Source organism: Aptenodytes forsteri, unplaced genomic scaffold, assembly GCF_000699145.1.
Source record: "Aptenodytes forsteri isolate BGI_AS27 unplaced genomic scaffold, ASM69914v1 Scaffold46, whole genome shotgun sequence".
Lineage (NCBI taxonomy): Eukaryota > Metazoa > Chordata > Aves > Sphenisciformes > Spheniscidae > Aptenodytes > Aptenodytes forsteri.
Genome location: NW_008794774.1, coordinates 4,154,752 through 4,172,213, shown reverse-complemented (window position 1 = coordinate 4,172,213; position 17,462 = coordinate 4,154,752). Strand labels below are relative to the sequence as shown.

The 17,462-nt window shown below is 40.4% G+C and overlaps 1 pseudogene; it reads right to left on the bottom strand.

The window, feature by feature from the left end:
• Window positions 1-1,154: 1,154 nt before the first annotated feature.
• The window catches only part of LOC109279323, a 44,007-nt pseudogene continuing 27,699 nt past the window's right edge, over window positions 1,155-17,462 (bottom strand).

Here is a 17,462-nt window from a genome sequence, read left to right as displayed (position 1 = left end):
AGCAGTGTACCCCAGTGGTCAGTGCTGAGGCAATCCTGTTTAACATCTTCATTAATGATCTGGATGATGGGGCAGAGTGTACCCTCAGCAAGTTTGATGCTGACAGAAAACTGGGAGGAGCGGCTGATGTTCCAGATGATCGAGCTGCTGTCCAGAGGGACCTTGACAGGCTGGAGAAATGGGCCAACAGGAACTTCATGAATACCAACAAGGAGAAGTGCAATGTCCTGCACCCAGGGAGGAACAACCCCATGCACCACTATATGCTGGGGATAGCCCAGCTGGAAAGCAGCTTGGCAGAAAAGGACCTGGGGGTTCTGGTGGACACCAGGTTGAACATGAGCCAACAATGTGCTCTTACAGCAAAGGAGGCAAATGGGATCCTGTGCTGCATTAGGCAAAGTATTGCCAGCAGGTCGAGAGAGGTTATCTTTTCCCTCTCCTCAGCACTGGTGAGGCCACACCTGCAGTGCTGGGTTCAGTTCTGGGCTCCCCAGTACAAGAGAGACATGGACATACTGGAGAGAGTCCAGCAAAGGGCCACAAAGGCGATGAGGGGACTGCAGCATCTCTCCTGTGAGGAAAGGCTGAGAGAACTGGGACTGTTCAGCCTGGAGAAGAGAAGGCTCAATGGGGATCTTATTAATGTATATAAATGCCTGAAGGGAGAATGCAAAAAGGACACAGCCAGGCTCTTTCCAGTGGTGCCCAGTGACAGGATGAGAGGCAATGGCCACAAACTGAAACACAAGAGGTTCTCTCTGAACATCAGGAAGCATTTTTTCACTGTGAGCATCACCGAACACTGGCACAGGTTGCCTGGTGAGGTTTTGGAGTCTCCATCCTTGGAGATATGCAAAAGCTGTCTGGACATGGTCATGGACTAGGTGATCCTGCTTGAGCAGGGCAGTTGGACCAGATGACTTCCAGAGGTCCCTTCCAACCTCAACCATTCTGTGAATCTGTGATTCCATGATTTCGTGATTTTTATCTGATCTCTCTTTCCATCACTGACCTGAACACCTCATACAGCAGCCACTGTCTGCCTAGCTGCAGAAAAAAAATTAATGCAAGTCTGGATGCTGTTTATGTAATTGACATATTGGGACAGCAGTTACACTGAGTGGGTGGAGTTTTTCTGTAGGAGCTTAAGACTACTCAAATGGTATGTCTTTTTCTTCAGTGGCCTCTGGATCAAACATTTCTGCATAGCCTTTGTAACTCTTTAAACTCCAGCTCCCATTGTAGCCAGCATATGTTCTAAGAAAAGAAAATACCCTTACTGAAACGATTAGAACTATTACTATTAATGTTTGTGTTCATGCAGCAAGATTTTTATATATTAATATTATAAAATTTTGCTGTGCTATAGATTATGTTCTTTTTACTTGAAGTAATAGTGCAACTGCTGACTTTTATAAGAAAGTGTTATTGTGCTGGTTTTGGCTGGGGTAGAGTTAATTTTCTTTATAGTAGCTGCTATGAGGCTACATTTTGGACTTGTACTGGAAACAGTGTTGATAATAGAGGGATGTTTTAGTTACTGCTGAGCAGGGCTTACACAGAGCCAAGGCCTTTTCTGCTTCTTACACCACCCCACCAGCGAGTAGGCTGGGGGTGCACAAGAAGCTGGGGGGACACAGCTGGGACAGCTGACCCCAAATGACCTAAGGGATATCCAGATCATATGACATCATGCTCAGCAATAAAAGCTGAGGGAAGAAGAAGGAAGGAGGGGATGTTTGAAGTGATGGCATTTGTTTTCCCAAGTCACCGTTAGGCGTGACGGAGCCCTGCTTTCCGGGAGATGGCTGAACACCTGCCTGCCCATGGGAAGCAGTGAATGAATTCCTTGTTTTGCTTTGCTTGCGTGCATGGCTTTTGCTTTACCTATTAAACTGTCTTTATCTCAACCCACGAGTTTTCTCATTTTTACTCTTCCAATTCTCTCCCCCATCCCACCAGGGTGGGAGTGAGCGAGCAGCTGGTGGTGTTTGATTGCTGGCTGGGGTTAAACCACGACAGTTAACTTCCCCACTCTCTGAGAAAAATCTACATTTTTAGAAGAGATTCAAGAATACATATTTATCATAGTTTTGGAGTCTAATCCATTAAGAATATTCTCAACAAATTTGCATTTTGGTGAATGTGTCTTTCTGAGTCCACTGACAACAAAAGCAGCAAAATATTAAAAATTAGAAGTTTGTATATGTTCAAATGAATAACCCACACCAGGATGATTATACAGGAGATGAAAAACCAGACAGTCACACCAGGCACAGTCAGTAGGGTTTTATTCTGCAGCAGATAGTAATTGTGCTAGGAGTGTGATATATATCTGTAAATGAGACAGCAATCATGCATAGTAAATTAATTAATCTTTTTCTTAATTTTCAGGTTGTTTTATTGTAGGAACCTGAAATGGTGTTTTTTTGTTTTGTGTGTGATTGAACACAATTATGATGTATGAAAATATTTTAGTAATCGGAAAATGGAGACACAGAAAGCTGAAAGATTATGTTTTTTCTAGATATTAAGGTGTTTAAGCATTTGTCTGCACAGTTAGACAACTAATGGGATATTTCTGAAATATTTCTGGTTGTCCTAATGTCTTTTTGGCACTTAAGAACTGATCCATAGATGCCTACCCAGAAGACTCCCTGACAGAGCAGCTCCTGAACTGGGAGAGTTCTGAACTGCAGAATACCTCACACAGTCCCTGCTCTAATGCTGGTCCTCCTTGTCCAGCCTGTTTGAACCTCTGGCTCAACAAAGTTATTTCATGAATCTTTACAGAATCTTTATAACTTAAGGATAATAATTATGGTAGTGGTACAAACCAGTGAACCACCTAGGCCAATCTTCTGTCTATAACAATTTCCAAGTGCCTCAGTGGATGGCATAAATTACTTGCAAGGCACAAAATCATGGAATGGTTTAACCATGGGAGAAGGCTTTTCCTAATACCAGCTGATAATCAGCTTTGTTTCCTGAGGCATGAGGTCTGCTCATCTCAGATACAGTTGTAAACCGAACGAGAGAGTGCCCCGCTTCCCCTTCACTGTTCAGGGATGACAGTTTGTGGCACCTGTGGAACAACTGCTTTAGTCTCCATCTCGTGCTGACTAGCTGTGTATGACACCTGTGCCCAGGTCCTCTGCCATGGAGAGACACAATCTATGTCATCATGTCTTCCTCCCCAAGCCAAAACTTAACTCCCCAACTCTTAAATCAACAGCATAAAACACAATTACAAATATTTATACTGCATCTAATAGCTCACTTTCATAAGAATGCCGGATTAGGCCCTGAGGTATCCTGCACCTGGACCTCCAAGGGTTTCCTTCTAAAACAAACACTGCAGCTGTTAAGAATAAATTCCACTTGTTCTGGTCATTGTATCCTGAAGCTCTCTTCCTTCAATCTGTCCTGTTTTTTTTTTTTTAACTGCCTGTAATCTGTTTGAACAAAAGGATAGATGTGAAGCCCCTTACTATCTTCCTTCGGGATATTTGGATAGGTAAAGTGGAAGAAATGGCATTGTATGCCTATGTGTCTGAGTTTTAAGTTCCCCTGACTAACAGTGAGAATATTGCAGTTTGCAATCATTCTCACTCATAAAAGAGGTGAACAGATCTTTCTCATGATGGAGTGACAGACTGAAAATCATATTTTTGCTCTGTTTTTTTTCCTTCATATACTACTGCATTCTCTGCATATGCTTTCGATATTCTGTCCCCTGTGTCTTACTGCAAGTTTGGTAACTGACATCAGCCTCTAACAACGTAGTTAGTATTCCTTGTCCTCACATTATGCTCTCTAATGCATGTAGTTTTCCTTCTTGTATTAATAACACTGTTTTGTACTATTGGTTGTGTACCCATGTCCAGCTGAAAAGTAATGCACAACATTTGCATTTAGAATGATATTTCAAATGATGACTCCTACTACAGTATCCATCTCTCCTTTGAAAAATTTACCTGAACTAGTGGTGCTTTCATTCTCTTTCTTCACTTTGCTGATGCTTGCAAAATGATGTAAGGTTTTGCATTTCTTCTCAGGTACTGGTTATGGCGTTGACTTTTGCTGTTTGCAATAACATGTGAAGCTCTACCTGGTTAGTATTTTTCCCTATAATGTGGAGCTCCTAAAGCCTTTCCCTTTTGCAATATTTTGCATTTATTAAAAAGTATTCAGTGCCAGAACACTGTTGGCCTTCCATAAGCTTTGGCCTCAGACAGATGACTTCTTATATTGGTTAACCTTAGTTATTCCAGTAGTTATTTCAGATCTGGTCCCTCCAAACTGCACTATTTAACCCTTCAGCTTCATCTACTACTGCCAAATATTTTCTTCTCTTTATATCCTCTGTTTGACAGTGTCCCACTCATAAGCTTCATATAACACTTCTGATAAACCCATTTGTTACAGTTTTCTTCTTAGTCCTCTCTAGAGAAGTAAAATGAAAATTCAGGTAGAACTTCAAATTAAAAACATCAAATCATAGAATCATAGAATCATTAAGGTTGGAAAAGACCTCTAAGATCATCGAGTCCAACCATCAACCCAACACCACCATGCCCACTAAACCATGTCCCTAAGCACCTCATCGACACGTCTTTTATATATCAGTCCAGGCTAACTCTGAATAGATATTGTCATCTTTCAATTATTCTTCCTTTTGCTGGGACTCTTGTTTGCATAACATAGATAGGAGTGCTATCTATGTTATATAACCTTATATCTATAAGGCTATTTATATATGCCTAAACAGCCTAGCAGATACTTTATTGGTTCATCTGGTCGTTTGTAGTGTTAAGTGATCCCTCATTGCTTAAGATACTTGCAGGAGTTATGCTTTATTCTGTGAAGGACTTCAAATGTCTGTGAATAACAAAAACTGCATTGCAATGGCTTGACCGTGCTTTCTCTGAGGAGCTTAACTGTTAGGGTACCGTTCCAGTCTGTAAGAGAAAATGCCAATCCCCAGTCTGTAAAAATTCTTGCAGGAGGGGTTAGTGAGTAAGTTCATAATCCTTGACATGTTACAGAAACCAAGTTAAACAGAGGTTTGAGATGAATATGCTGAGATCATCTCCCAGTGTGAGAACAGAAGACTTTCAAAATAAAAAAAAGTTAGATTTTATAAAAATAAACAGTAGGGCATTTAACTTTTGAAAGAGAAACATAAAATGTCAGAGGGAGACAGAATAAGTTTCTTTTTAAAAATATTGTTTGTACACAGCTTTCCCACTTTCCACTTTAGTGTAGCAGGTAGGTCACATGCTTGTTTTGAATTGGTTTCCATAACCTTCAGAGTTTTGGTGGCACTGCAGCCTCCTCTGGTCGCCGAGACATTCTTTCTGTCACATCTGGCTTGTGTGACTGCTCACTCAGCCTTTCCCAGGGCACGCTCCCTTCCCCTGCAGCCCCCAGCACTCCCCTCCCTCCCTCTCTCTGGGAGGGCCCACTGGAATGCTTCTCCTGAAAGGAACAGAGTGCAAACTGGGAACTAAATAAAACCAACCTACTGTCCGCCATGGGACCACTGCCTATAATTGAGAGACGAGAGGTGTAAAATCCACAGGCACCGTAAATTACAGCAGTGTTTCATTACGGAATGGCCATCGAGAAACTCTGTGTTCTGGGATCTGCTTTCCTCCCCAGACTGGTTTTTTTTTTTCTTTTCTTTTTTTTTTTTTTAGTGGAACATTCCTGAAATGTGCATTATTCAGTGTAAATTCAGTCTGGCCTTCAAGCCACATGCTGGACTAAAGGTGTTCTCTTTCCAAGTACACAATTGTTTTTAATTACCCCGCCAATGAAGCTGAACAAACGGCAGTCAGGTCACACTGTCCAGCATGGCTCATAAGTTTTATGAGCTATGTTGCACACCACAACAATGTGTGCAACCACCTTTCACAAAACAGCACACTATCTCTTAGCCAGATACTACTTTTTCTCTGGATGGTCCCAACTGCATGTTTTCTTGCAAGGCTATTGTATAGTTTATCTATCTACCACTTACATTGTTAGCAATGAACTCAAGCTCCCATCACCATGGCTTTGTCCTGAATTTCAAACAGTTCCTGACACTCATTACCCCTAGCATGCATGCACTGTGTCCTTCAGAGTGACTTAACACACTGCATGAAAACAGTAGTCAAAATATTGAGGAACTATAGTGGAAAAGCCTCCTATCCCTTCCACTAGGGTTTATCCTGAAGGTAATACAGACATAGGTTACTCATACTTTGTTCCCAGCTCTGAGACAGGCCTTTCATTAGGATGAGTCTGTGAGACTCTCCAAGTTCTCTTTTCCACTCAAAATACTTATTTTCTCCACTTCTGTATTTTCATTTCTTCAGTAAAGTTCTTAGGTATTTGTTCAGCACCAGCAGTACAGGCGGCATGCTGTTCCTTGGGTCCCCAAGGCATAATTGGTATTTGAGCTGTTCATAGAAGCATGTAACTCTTGTGAGGAGTATTTAACAGCTACAAGCGAGAAGTGTTGCCAACAGTCATTACCTTCTTATCCTGATTTCCATTAGAAAAGTAGTTTTCAAAGTGTCTCTCTGTTTTTTCATGTAATAACTGCTAATAGTGAAATTACTGGTCAACAGCAAATGTCCCACCAATTAGAGTTGGGGGAAACAAATCTTCAGGTTTTGCTTTCTTGAAAAAAGAGGGGAAGAAAACAAAAAATATTGAAGGGGATTTCATTTCCTGCTAGCTCTCACAGCGTGGCTGAATGTTACTTAGCAATATGGCGATAGCGTCCAGAGGCTGCAGTGGGGGCCAGGCCATACTGCTAGGCAATGCATGTGCAAGCAGTGTACTGGTTGTGTTGAAACAGTGCCACAGGCAATCTCTAAGGTCTTCCCTGGGGGTTGGTCTCTTGGTAATACAATTCAGAAATCAGTCTGCTGCTCCCTTCTAATTTAGCTGTCCTGGTTCCTACCTCAGGATGTTGGGACCTGACTGGGGCACGCACCCAGAGTCAAGGAGGTGAATGATATCCCGTCAGCTCTGATCCCAGGGCAGTGATAAAAACAAAAATGGCATATGAAGGTGACGAGAGAGAAGGATGGGAAACAGGCAGGGAGAAGAAGTTCATTGAATTAATTTGCCTTTGGGAGTTTTGCCCACTGTTTGTAGAGACGGTAAGGCAGTTAAAGGAAAGAATGCTGCAAGGATCAGCTAGACAGGGAAACCCAGGGGAGTGTGAGTACATGGGAGTGGGAAAGACAGTCTGAAACAATACTCCAAATCAGTATTGCAGAGGGCAGCAGGATGCTGACCTTTTACTGTAACCAATGTCAGCTGCAAGTTGTAACTTCATGCTATTAATTACAACTGAGCATACTTCTGGAGTGTTACTGGTGTGTTTCTTCTGTTGGCATTAAAATGTCCCCTTTTCCTTTCCTTCCTGCTCCACTCCAGTCCCCACCTCCTGAAACAGGATCAAGTTTCAAACTGCACTCTGAGATGAAAAAAAAAAAGAATAATAAGGAAGGGCCCTGGAAGGGAAAATGTAGTTTGTACTTGTTGTGGTTTTTAGGGCCTCCTAAGGAATTCCCAGTGTGGGCCACCTCCAACTGCAAATGCTTTATCTATAAATGCAAACTTTATAGTATCAGCTCTAATGTTATGTCTTTGCAGAAAGGATTAAATCACTATTCAGTGGACAAATGGTGGGACAATTCCTGCTTGAGTAATTTGTACCTCAGACAAATAACAAACCAAATGATTTGGATTGAATCAGAAGGAACCTGTAGTTTTAACACTTTGAATCAAAACCAAAGTTCAGTTTGAGGTTTGGGTTAGAGATGTACCCAAACTGCCTCCTTGCTATAAATAACTCCACATTTTAGAGATGTTTGATGTAAGTTTGGATCTGACTTTGGGGTTTGGACTCATTCCAAGTTTGGATTTTTTTCATGTCAAATGTGTTGATTTGCTGGAAAAGTAGGGAATGTTACTTCTGTAAGCAGGCAAATTTAATGACAACTTGTAAGTACACAAATTAGCAGCAGGTATATTTTTTTTCCCTGATTCCTTCTCAGAGTCAATAACATTGCCATGAATCTAAGGCGAGGAGGAAAAAAAGTTTAATTGTATTAATGGAAGAACTTTAGAATAAATAACATTTACACAGCAACAGAGCTGCTAAATGTTTGGTCTTCCAATTAAACTTTTACGCACACTAGTTGCTTTACAGGACTAGGATGTATGCCAGTCTGTTCTACATCCTGCTGAGACGTAAAGGAATTCTGATTTTAATGGATATGAAGACTACCTATCTGTCAACACACTTTTCGAGAAATAGCAGAATGAAAATTTGCATAAATGCAGACATAAACCATAGGAAACATATGCCTTGTCATTTTAATATTCAGGTACACGAAGACCCCAGGATAGGGAGAACTTTGCTATGTCATATTTCTACTTTGGAACCCATTAGGTTTGACAGCTGCCTCTTACTGTTTCTGGTACTCACCCCGAGTTAAAAGGTGTTTTTTTTGTTTTGCACCTTAGAGGCAGAAAATAAAGGTCAATTTGACCGTGAGCTCGATCTGAGACGTCAGGGGTCTGAATCTTTTCAAGTGTCCAGTGCCCAGTTCTTTAGTTGGTCTTGCAGACATTAAGCACGTTTTAAAAATCTTTCTTAAGCTATCCCAAGTTGGGCACTTTCAGGACATGCCACTCTCTCAAATACCTTCAGCTAGAGGGAATGCAGTTTGTTGAGGCACTTCAATAATATGGTACTGATGCACTTGTTTATAAGGTAATGAATTTTTCCCTCAGATAGCTTGCTTTTTACTGTAGGAAGAGAAACTCGAGTCTAAAATTGACCATGTAGGTTTTGTATCTGTTTTTTTCTACCTACAGTTTGCTACTGTAACAGACATTAACAAGAAAAATGACAAAAATAACATGCATTTTCTTTGGTCTTTCTCTGTGTGAGGCCACCTGGGGAACTGTTTACATAAACTGAATGACAAGAAAAATCAATTAAATAGAATATCCCTTTAAAACATTTACTTCCACTCTGTTTGTTGGGTTTTTGTTTTGTTTTGTTTTATTTTTTAACACAGACAAATCACTTTCTTATTGCACATAAAGTATCTGCATATGGAGCGGACGTGAAAAAAAATTAGTAGATATGTCTGCTGGGAAATCTGACTGGTTGAAGGGGCCAAAAAACCACCAATCTGCTAGGAATAGCTCTTGAGCTGGCATACCTGCTTGCAGTGCCTCAAAGCTGGACAGGCAAGATGCACATATTCCCACTTTTTAGTCCCTTTCCTGCTTGGCTGACTTAATATGGAGGATTTGAGGAGGGATGTTTTTAATGGCAGGATTTCATATGGTAAGAACGTCATGCAGGAAATGAAATTTGGCATGTTGGCATCTGCTAAAGGCGTTCAGCCCATCTTGATGCATGAAAGCCTGACATGACCACGATGATGCTGTCTCTTACAATTTTATCTTAAAGACTTAAACTAGTCTGTTGTGAATGTTTCTAGGGATACAAATCTCTTTTCCATGCCCTAAACCAAAGCTGAAAGTGACAACTGACAATGATGTAAGTGTGAATTTTAGGTAGATCAGAGTCCCTCCTGACCACCTCAAATAGTTTCCTGTACTGAACATTTAAAAAATCAAAAAAGTCCAGATCCCAAACCAAACTCTGAAACTTTCTGCCTGTGTTTGAAATTTTGTATCCAAATATCTACTGAAAAGACTTGTTTACAACACATTACACCTGTTGTTTGGATTTCATCACCCAGTTTATACCTACCGTGTAGATGTCATCAACTTATTAGTTCATTGTGAATATCGTCCTAGGGAAGTGTCTTCACTCCTGACTACTTTATATGATAATGTTGTTTTTGTGCAACTTCAGTTTTAACTAATTTTCACTTTTTGGGTGTCAGGTAATATCAACACTGTACATTCGTAGGCAGCTACATGTGCATCCTTCACTCTTAGAAATAGATTGCAGATATACAGATTTCTGATCAGAAAGAAATTCTTCCTTGCCAGTTCAGACATGCAAATTTGTGTAACTTCTTTTCAAATGGATTCAGTTTATTTTATCTATATTTTTATTGCCTGCTAACTGCTGTTGATCTCTAGGAGGATTGTGCACTGCATACAATGCTATCCTTTTTCTGCACTGTTACGTTGCAGTCTTCAAATTCCAAAATAGGCCTTGTGACATGTCTCAAGATAATAGGAAATAATGACCTTTAAATCTTCTTTTGTTGTTCATGTTGCCATGTTCTTTCTAGAAAGGAAAGTGTCATCAGCTTGTGTTTCACAACAAACAGCCCTTAAGAAAACCCCAAAGCCTGTTTTATTTTTCTCCATTTCTTAGGAGTGGAATTGGGAAGGCAGGAGTTGTTTGAACTGCTTTCTGTGCTTATCTGTTTGCTAGTGTCTTGGAGGGTCTTTCTTCATACCTATTTGGTTACAATGCTGGTAAAGCATGGAATACAACAGAGTTTCTGGAAGGTTTATGAACACACTAATGTCTTCTGTTTTGTCAGCAAGCTGTTGTAAAGAGGGATGATTACACAGCTTATGTAGTTCTTCTACTACCCCCAGATATGAAGAGGGACAATGGCCTTACAGATTTTGAATAGGGAACTAGGTCACCTTAAAATTAGAAAACTCAAAAGAAGAAAAGAAGGATTTTATTGAGGTTCCAATATGTATGTCAAAATAATGTATGAAGATAAGATTTCACTTTCATTTTTCTATGCTACATTTTACAAGTTATTAGTCTATTTTGCTTAGAAGTGTTTTTACTGGATTATGAAAAATTTCCCTTTTAAATAAGTATACGTGTGTGTTTTTACAGGAGGTTGTTAGCAAAATATGTCGCTAAGGCTCAGTTTGTAGCCAGAAACATATTACTTAATGCTTATTGCATTTAATTCTGTTGGCTAAATCAATCAACATTCAAACAGGTGAAGCCAAATTTGATCCATTTCCAAAGAGATGCCTGAAATCCTGAAGGAGGCAAAACTCTCTATTCTGTGTGTGCTTACCAAACTATAATGCAAGTAAGGGCAGTTGATTAAATTTCTATACTAGAAACTGAAAAAAAGCCGTTTCCTTAATATCAGAAATTTTTCTTGTGACAGAAATTGTTGAAATAAGTTGTTTAGATTCTTGACCAGATTTAGCTTTTATACAACATTATACCACCACCATATCAGGGTTGACTATAATGGAAGACAAATTTCTGAGATTTTTTATTTTCCATTGCATTTAAAATGATCTATTAACTTTGTTCTGATTTGGAAGATGAGCAAATTTGGGGATATTGGAATTCTGAGTGGAATTAAACCACTTTTGTTAGTTCCCCTAATAATACAGATCCTGAACCAGGCCAGCTGGCATGCTCTTACCTTGAAAGGTGTCGGCACGTCTCTTGGAATGCTTGGATGATCTACTTGTACAAATACGCACTTGGATCTATCACACGCTGGTGTCAAGCTCTGCCTCTTCTTGTGGTCTGACAGCTGTAATATTCTCCCGACCATGTCTCTTCACCCTGGTTTGCTAAAATGCCTTAAGGATATTGAACTAGAGTAAGCCAGGTGCATCCATTGACTTATACTTGGTTTTAGAAAGTGGATAGCACTGTGTGTTTTTTGTTGCTGCCGTTTTTGTAATATGCTGCAGGCTAACTAGATGGAAATGACAAATGATTTTATGATAGTTCATGGCAGGGGTCTGCAGACATCCGTAGCAATACTGTCACACTTTGAAGTGACTCTGCTTCCTAGTAAACAAAGGGCTTTTTCAGATTGCCTTGACTGTTCTCTGCTCCTCAAGAGGTGGGAATGCTGTGACAGGCTGAATCTATACTTAAATAGTAATGTGTCTGATAAGTTCAAAGGCTCTGCTGCAGCCCTATTCCAGGCATTTCAGTGGTATCCAATTAATTGATTTATAGTATCAATGTGACATAAATAAGGTGTCATTAGTGGATCAGCAAGATACAAACAACTTAGGAATCAACTGTGAGTGTAAACAAGTACTACACAGTTCACCTGAATTTTTGGCATGCACATCTAACCTGAATTAACATGCAAGACTGCAAATGTTCCCACAGCAAAGCCCTACCTCTGGTACCACAAGGCCGTTGTTTCTGCTCTTTATCCTAAGACATCCCAGTATTTCTCACCAATCATTGCAGCAATTCCTTCTGGAGGAATTGTGGAAAGTGAACAAGATGACCATCACCATTTGAGTGGTGGTTATTACGTAACCTTTCCTAACAAAGAAACACTTGACCTCTAACCTGCACACCAGTCTGTATGGGGTAGCTGATACTAACAAACCTCCAGATGTGAGTTTGAAAGTTTTCTAGATATATGGCACAGGGATAGGTAGCAGTCAAATGCAGACTTTCTCGTTGTATCTCACAAGGGAAACCAGTTCCCATAAAGATAAGTGAAGTGTCACAAATCCTTTTCCTTCCAGGAACCATGCTTGATGGTGTATATTGGCACCTTGCTTTTTAACCACTTAAATATAGTTCGATGACTGCTGCAGCACCTGAAGTGGTCAGAGATATAAGAAATTCTCTTAATAAAGAGTTTTTTAGTCTTGTAGTAGTTCCTGTGGAAAGCCACAATTTCAGTTTAGATTTGAGATTTAGCCCCACTGCTAAAGCCTTAGGTTGTAAAAAAGTTTCTTACTACCTACAGCAGGAAGTTGGAGAAGAGCTATGGCAGATGGTGAGGTGTAAAATATAATTCTAAGAGGAAATATCACCTCAGAAATGGGAAGCAGGAACTGGGGATGCAAGGCAGAGATTGGTGCTCCTGGAGGACACTGAAGAGGAACTTTTTGCAGCACTAGGCAAGGCAAGGAAGACTTACCAACTGGCTGTGGAAGCCCTAAGTCATGTTTGCATGGTGCTACTCTGAGTTAATAAAATTTCTATGTTTCCAAGGTGATTAAAGTGACCAAATGTCTGTTTATGATACAGTGGAAATAAGCTTGTGAGAAGATTTTGAGTGAGAAGTGAGTCACTTCTTCCAAAAGGCTTTTCTACCTCTTGAATGAATATTAGTTAACTTCAGTAACTGTCATATTGGGCAGTATCAAACAGCTGATTGCAGATATGAAGTTGTACGAGCTCATTTGATGAGAATTAATATTTTTATTTTTTTTCTTAAAATTTCCTAAGTGCTACAGTAATTGCTCTTGCAAGGAAGGAGTAAAGTTAAAATATTTATCTATTGGATTTCATGCTGATAGTTTATTCTAGTATAAAATGTGAAGATGAGTTTAAAATATTTTTCATGCTCTGTTAATTAATTGCCTAGAAATTATTTAACTGGGTTTTCATTTCTTTTACTAATCCCCTGCTGCTGATGCAACTTTTGACTTTTGGGATTCAGATTTGCCCTTTGGGCAAACTGGTTCTTCAATGTACCAAAACGTATAAAGTTTTTCTTGGCCATGGATTTTCTTTCTCTTCACTAGAAATCATCAGTGGAGCATAAGCCTTACTTCTCTTCTAGTTCCATGCCACAATCTGTGATACTACAATCTAGGAATGGATAAGAGAACTTTTTTCTCAGTTAATTTTTTCTTTTGTTACAATCCTTTTTGTATCTGTTACTTCTGAACTGTGTGATTCTATGCCTTTGGGGGTGACTGTCATCTGAGTGGCCTGTGTTATTAGCTGTTGCAAATGAGATGACACTGAAATACACTAGCTCATATTTTCATTTTCTTCCCTGTCCTCTGTTCATATTCAAATCCAGTATCAAAGCAAAATAAGCACAACCTGGTTTACACCTTCGCAGTTTCTACAGGCAGTTACCGAACAGCAGTCTTGTTGTGTAGGTTCATGCTAACACATGAACATCTGTGTGTGTCTTCCTGTCCAAAAATACCACATCTACCTGTCTGCTGTTTCTTCTTCATGGATGAAATTCATGGGCAATCACAAAGCTATTCAGAAACCGGGCTTGGTCTCCTCTGTCCTTACCACAGGACTCTTCTGTTCCATGTGGCATTCTGTAGACCCCTTAGATTCAAGTCACCTTTGATTTGAATGACAATGCTTTCTAATACTTTCTAGCACAAAAGCTGGAAATAGCAAACCCACTTTCCACAGAAAGTGCACAATCTCAACTTGCATTAATATAATGCCTTTTATTCAGAGGGAATCAAACATGCTTTTCAGATCCTACTCCTGCTTTAGGGGATAAGCTGCTCCCCTGCAGCCTTAGGAACTCAATACATACCACCACTGAAATGCAACCACCGTCAGGATGGAATTTCATTGTGAGAAGGTGTGCTGGTTTTGCCTGGGGTAGAGTTAATTTTCTTCATAGTAGCTGGTATGGGGCTATGTTTTGGATTTGTGCTGAAAACAGTGTTGATAATACAGGGGTGTTTTTGTTATTGCTGAGCAGTGCTTACACAGAGTCAAGGCCTTTTCTGCTTCTCACACCACCCCACCAGCGAGTAGGCTGGGGGTGCACAAGAAGCTGGGAGGAGGGATGTTTTAGTTACTGCTGAGCAGTGCTTACACAGAGTCAAGGCCTTTTCTGCTTCTCACACCACCCCACCAGCGAGTAGGCTGGGGGTGCACAAGAAGCTGGGAGGGGACACAGCTGGGACAGCTGACCCCAAATGACCTAAGGGATATTCCATACCATACGATGTCATGCTCACCATATAAATCTGGGGGAAGAAGAAGGAAGGGGGGACGTTTGGAGTGATGCTGTTTTGTCCTCCCAAGTCACTGTTAGGTGTGATGGAGCCCTGCTTTCCTGGAGATGGCTGAACACCTGCCTGCCGATGGGAAGCAGTGAATGAATTCCTTGTTTTGCTTTGCTTGCATGTGCAGCTTTTGCTTTACTTACTAAACTGTCTTTATCTCAACCCATGAGTTTTCTCATTTTTACTCTTCCGATTCTCTCCCCCATCCCACCAGGGTGGGAGTGAACGAGCAGCTGTGTGGTGCTTAGTTGCTGACTGGGGTTAAACCATGACAGAAGGATATTGCAGTGACCATACTGAGGAAAGGATGACTTTGAATGCACAGTTGAGCCATTATTCTTCCACAAAGTGATGCAAGATTTTAAATTTATTTAGAAGAAAACACATCCCTTAGTTTCTATGCTTGACCACGGAGGGATAATATAAACTTTCTAGAACTCATCTTATTTACCTTGAATGGGAAGAAGTAACAAGACATCACAGCAATGTACTAATAGCAATAGAGGTTGAAGCAATGAGGATTGAAGGAAATGAAGATGAAAGAACCTCATCAAGTTCAACAAGAGGAAATGCAAGGTCCTGCACCCAGGGAGGAACAACCCCATGCACCACTATATGCTGGGGATAGCCCAGCTGGAAAGCAGCTTGGCAGAAAAGGACCTGGGGGTTCTGGTGGACACCAGGTTGAACATGAGCCAACAATGTGCTCTTACAGCAAAGGAGGCAAATGGGATCCTGTGCTGCATTAGGCAAAGTATTGCCAGCAGGTCGAGAGAGGTGATCTTTTCCCTCTCCTCAGCACTGGTGAGGCCACACCTGCAGTGCTGGGTTCAGTTCTGGGCTCCCCAGTACAAGAGAGACATGGACATACTGGAGAGAGTCCAGCAAAGGGCCACAAAGGCGATGAGGGGACTGCAGCATCTCTCCTGTGAGGAAAGGTTAATATTGCATGATAAAGTTTAGGGAAATTGATTGTTTAATCCTGCTTAGGTTTGGAGGGCTAGGGGCCCTCAATACCTCAGTTTGGCTGAAGACAAACTGTTATTACCTTTTTTACTCCAACAGTTGCACTCTCAATCTGTTTTCACATTCTTTATCTGTTGCAATGCATATTGTACAGCAATAATTTTGGAATTCATACAAAACCAAAGTTCCTTTGAGCAAAGGAGCATCTTTGGTCAAGCTTTCTTTAGTAGATTTCAGGGTAGCTTGATACTGGATGATATGTTGCCCCCCGAAAATGAAGGCAGCTTTACCTTTCAGTTTGTCTTTGCTGGCCACTGTGCAGTTCTTGTCTCTCTCTCTCAGCATGAATCCTATGCTGATGACACACAAATAGATGATCTTCCCTTTCTGCAGCCTTAGAGGTTTGAGATGATTGCAGTTTGCTCTTAGTTCACTTGTAAACTAGGCTGGGTATACTTTCAGCAACACAGTCTTACTAGAAGTCCCCTTGCATTCCTTGAACAAGAGAACTGATGTGCAAATATATTTTCATGATTTACACTCATCCTCCTCACTTATGTAGCAAAGGGAGTTTTTTTGCCTCATGAGCTGTTAAATTGCAACAGTTAACACTGAACTATATTACCACATGTAGCTAAAATCCTCATAATTGGTGTGAGTGTGATTAAAGAAATCCCTTACCCCTGAGGCTTTTGATTCAGTTTGCTTCATTTTGCTGACTGATAAGGGTTGTCATATTTGATCTAACATCAAAAGTGTGGAGAGGAAAAGCAGAAGCAAACCAAACTCTAATGTTTTTTCTTTTTGAGGTTGAGTAGGAAATTTGTAAGTTATGTGAGTACAAATAATTATGCCTCTTCACACTCTACTTTTTGAGATGTAGAGGCATTTTATTCCTGGGGGATTTTGAACAAACAGTTGCCACCATTGGGGTGGATCGCTTCAATGGGTGGCCCAATTCCATGGAAAGCACATAGCCTATAGGTAAAACTGAAGGGAGCAGAAACATTCATTGATTTATCTTAATTACAAGATACATCCGTTTTCCAATCTTGGCTGTGTTTAACAGTTATTTCTAAGCAATATAAATCATGCATCTAGACATATCTTTGGAAGGCTGCAAACAGAAATTAGGGATTTTCCCCTTTACATTCACAAAAAGAAGAACATTTGTTTGCTTTTTTCTTGAAGTCACTATTTTTAATTATAGTTGGGGATGGATGATAGGGGTATAATAACCATTTAAAATATATGGGCCAGATTCTCACATGGTGTCACTTTGCATTACTTTATCTCAGTAGAGGATCTGACTTTTATGATATTAAACCAATTGAAGGTAGTGGAATTATCTAGCCTCATCAGCTATGCCAACTCAGAGTATGTACAGTAATGCTTCTGAAAACAAAGCAAATACACAAAGAAAAGAAGCAGAGAGGTTTTTAGTATGGATGGATTGAGGTAGATGGTCCAGCTACCTGTTAAAATTGCACTGGCAAAACAGGATGATTTCAACAGAATATTGGGAGCAGAGATTTCTAATCTTGACTGCTGGCTCCTTGCTTTAATGTAATTAATTATAGAATCATAGAATCATAGAACAGTTTGGGTTGGAAGGGACCTCTAAAGGTCATCTAGTCCAACCCCCCTGCCATGGACAGGGACATCTTCAACTAAATCAGGTTACTCAGAGCCCCGTCCAACCTGACCTTGAATATTTCCATGTTTGGCAT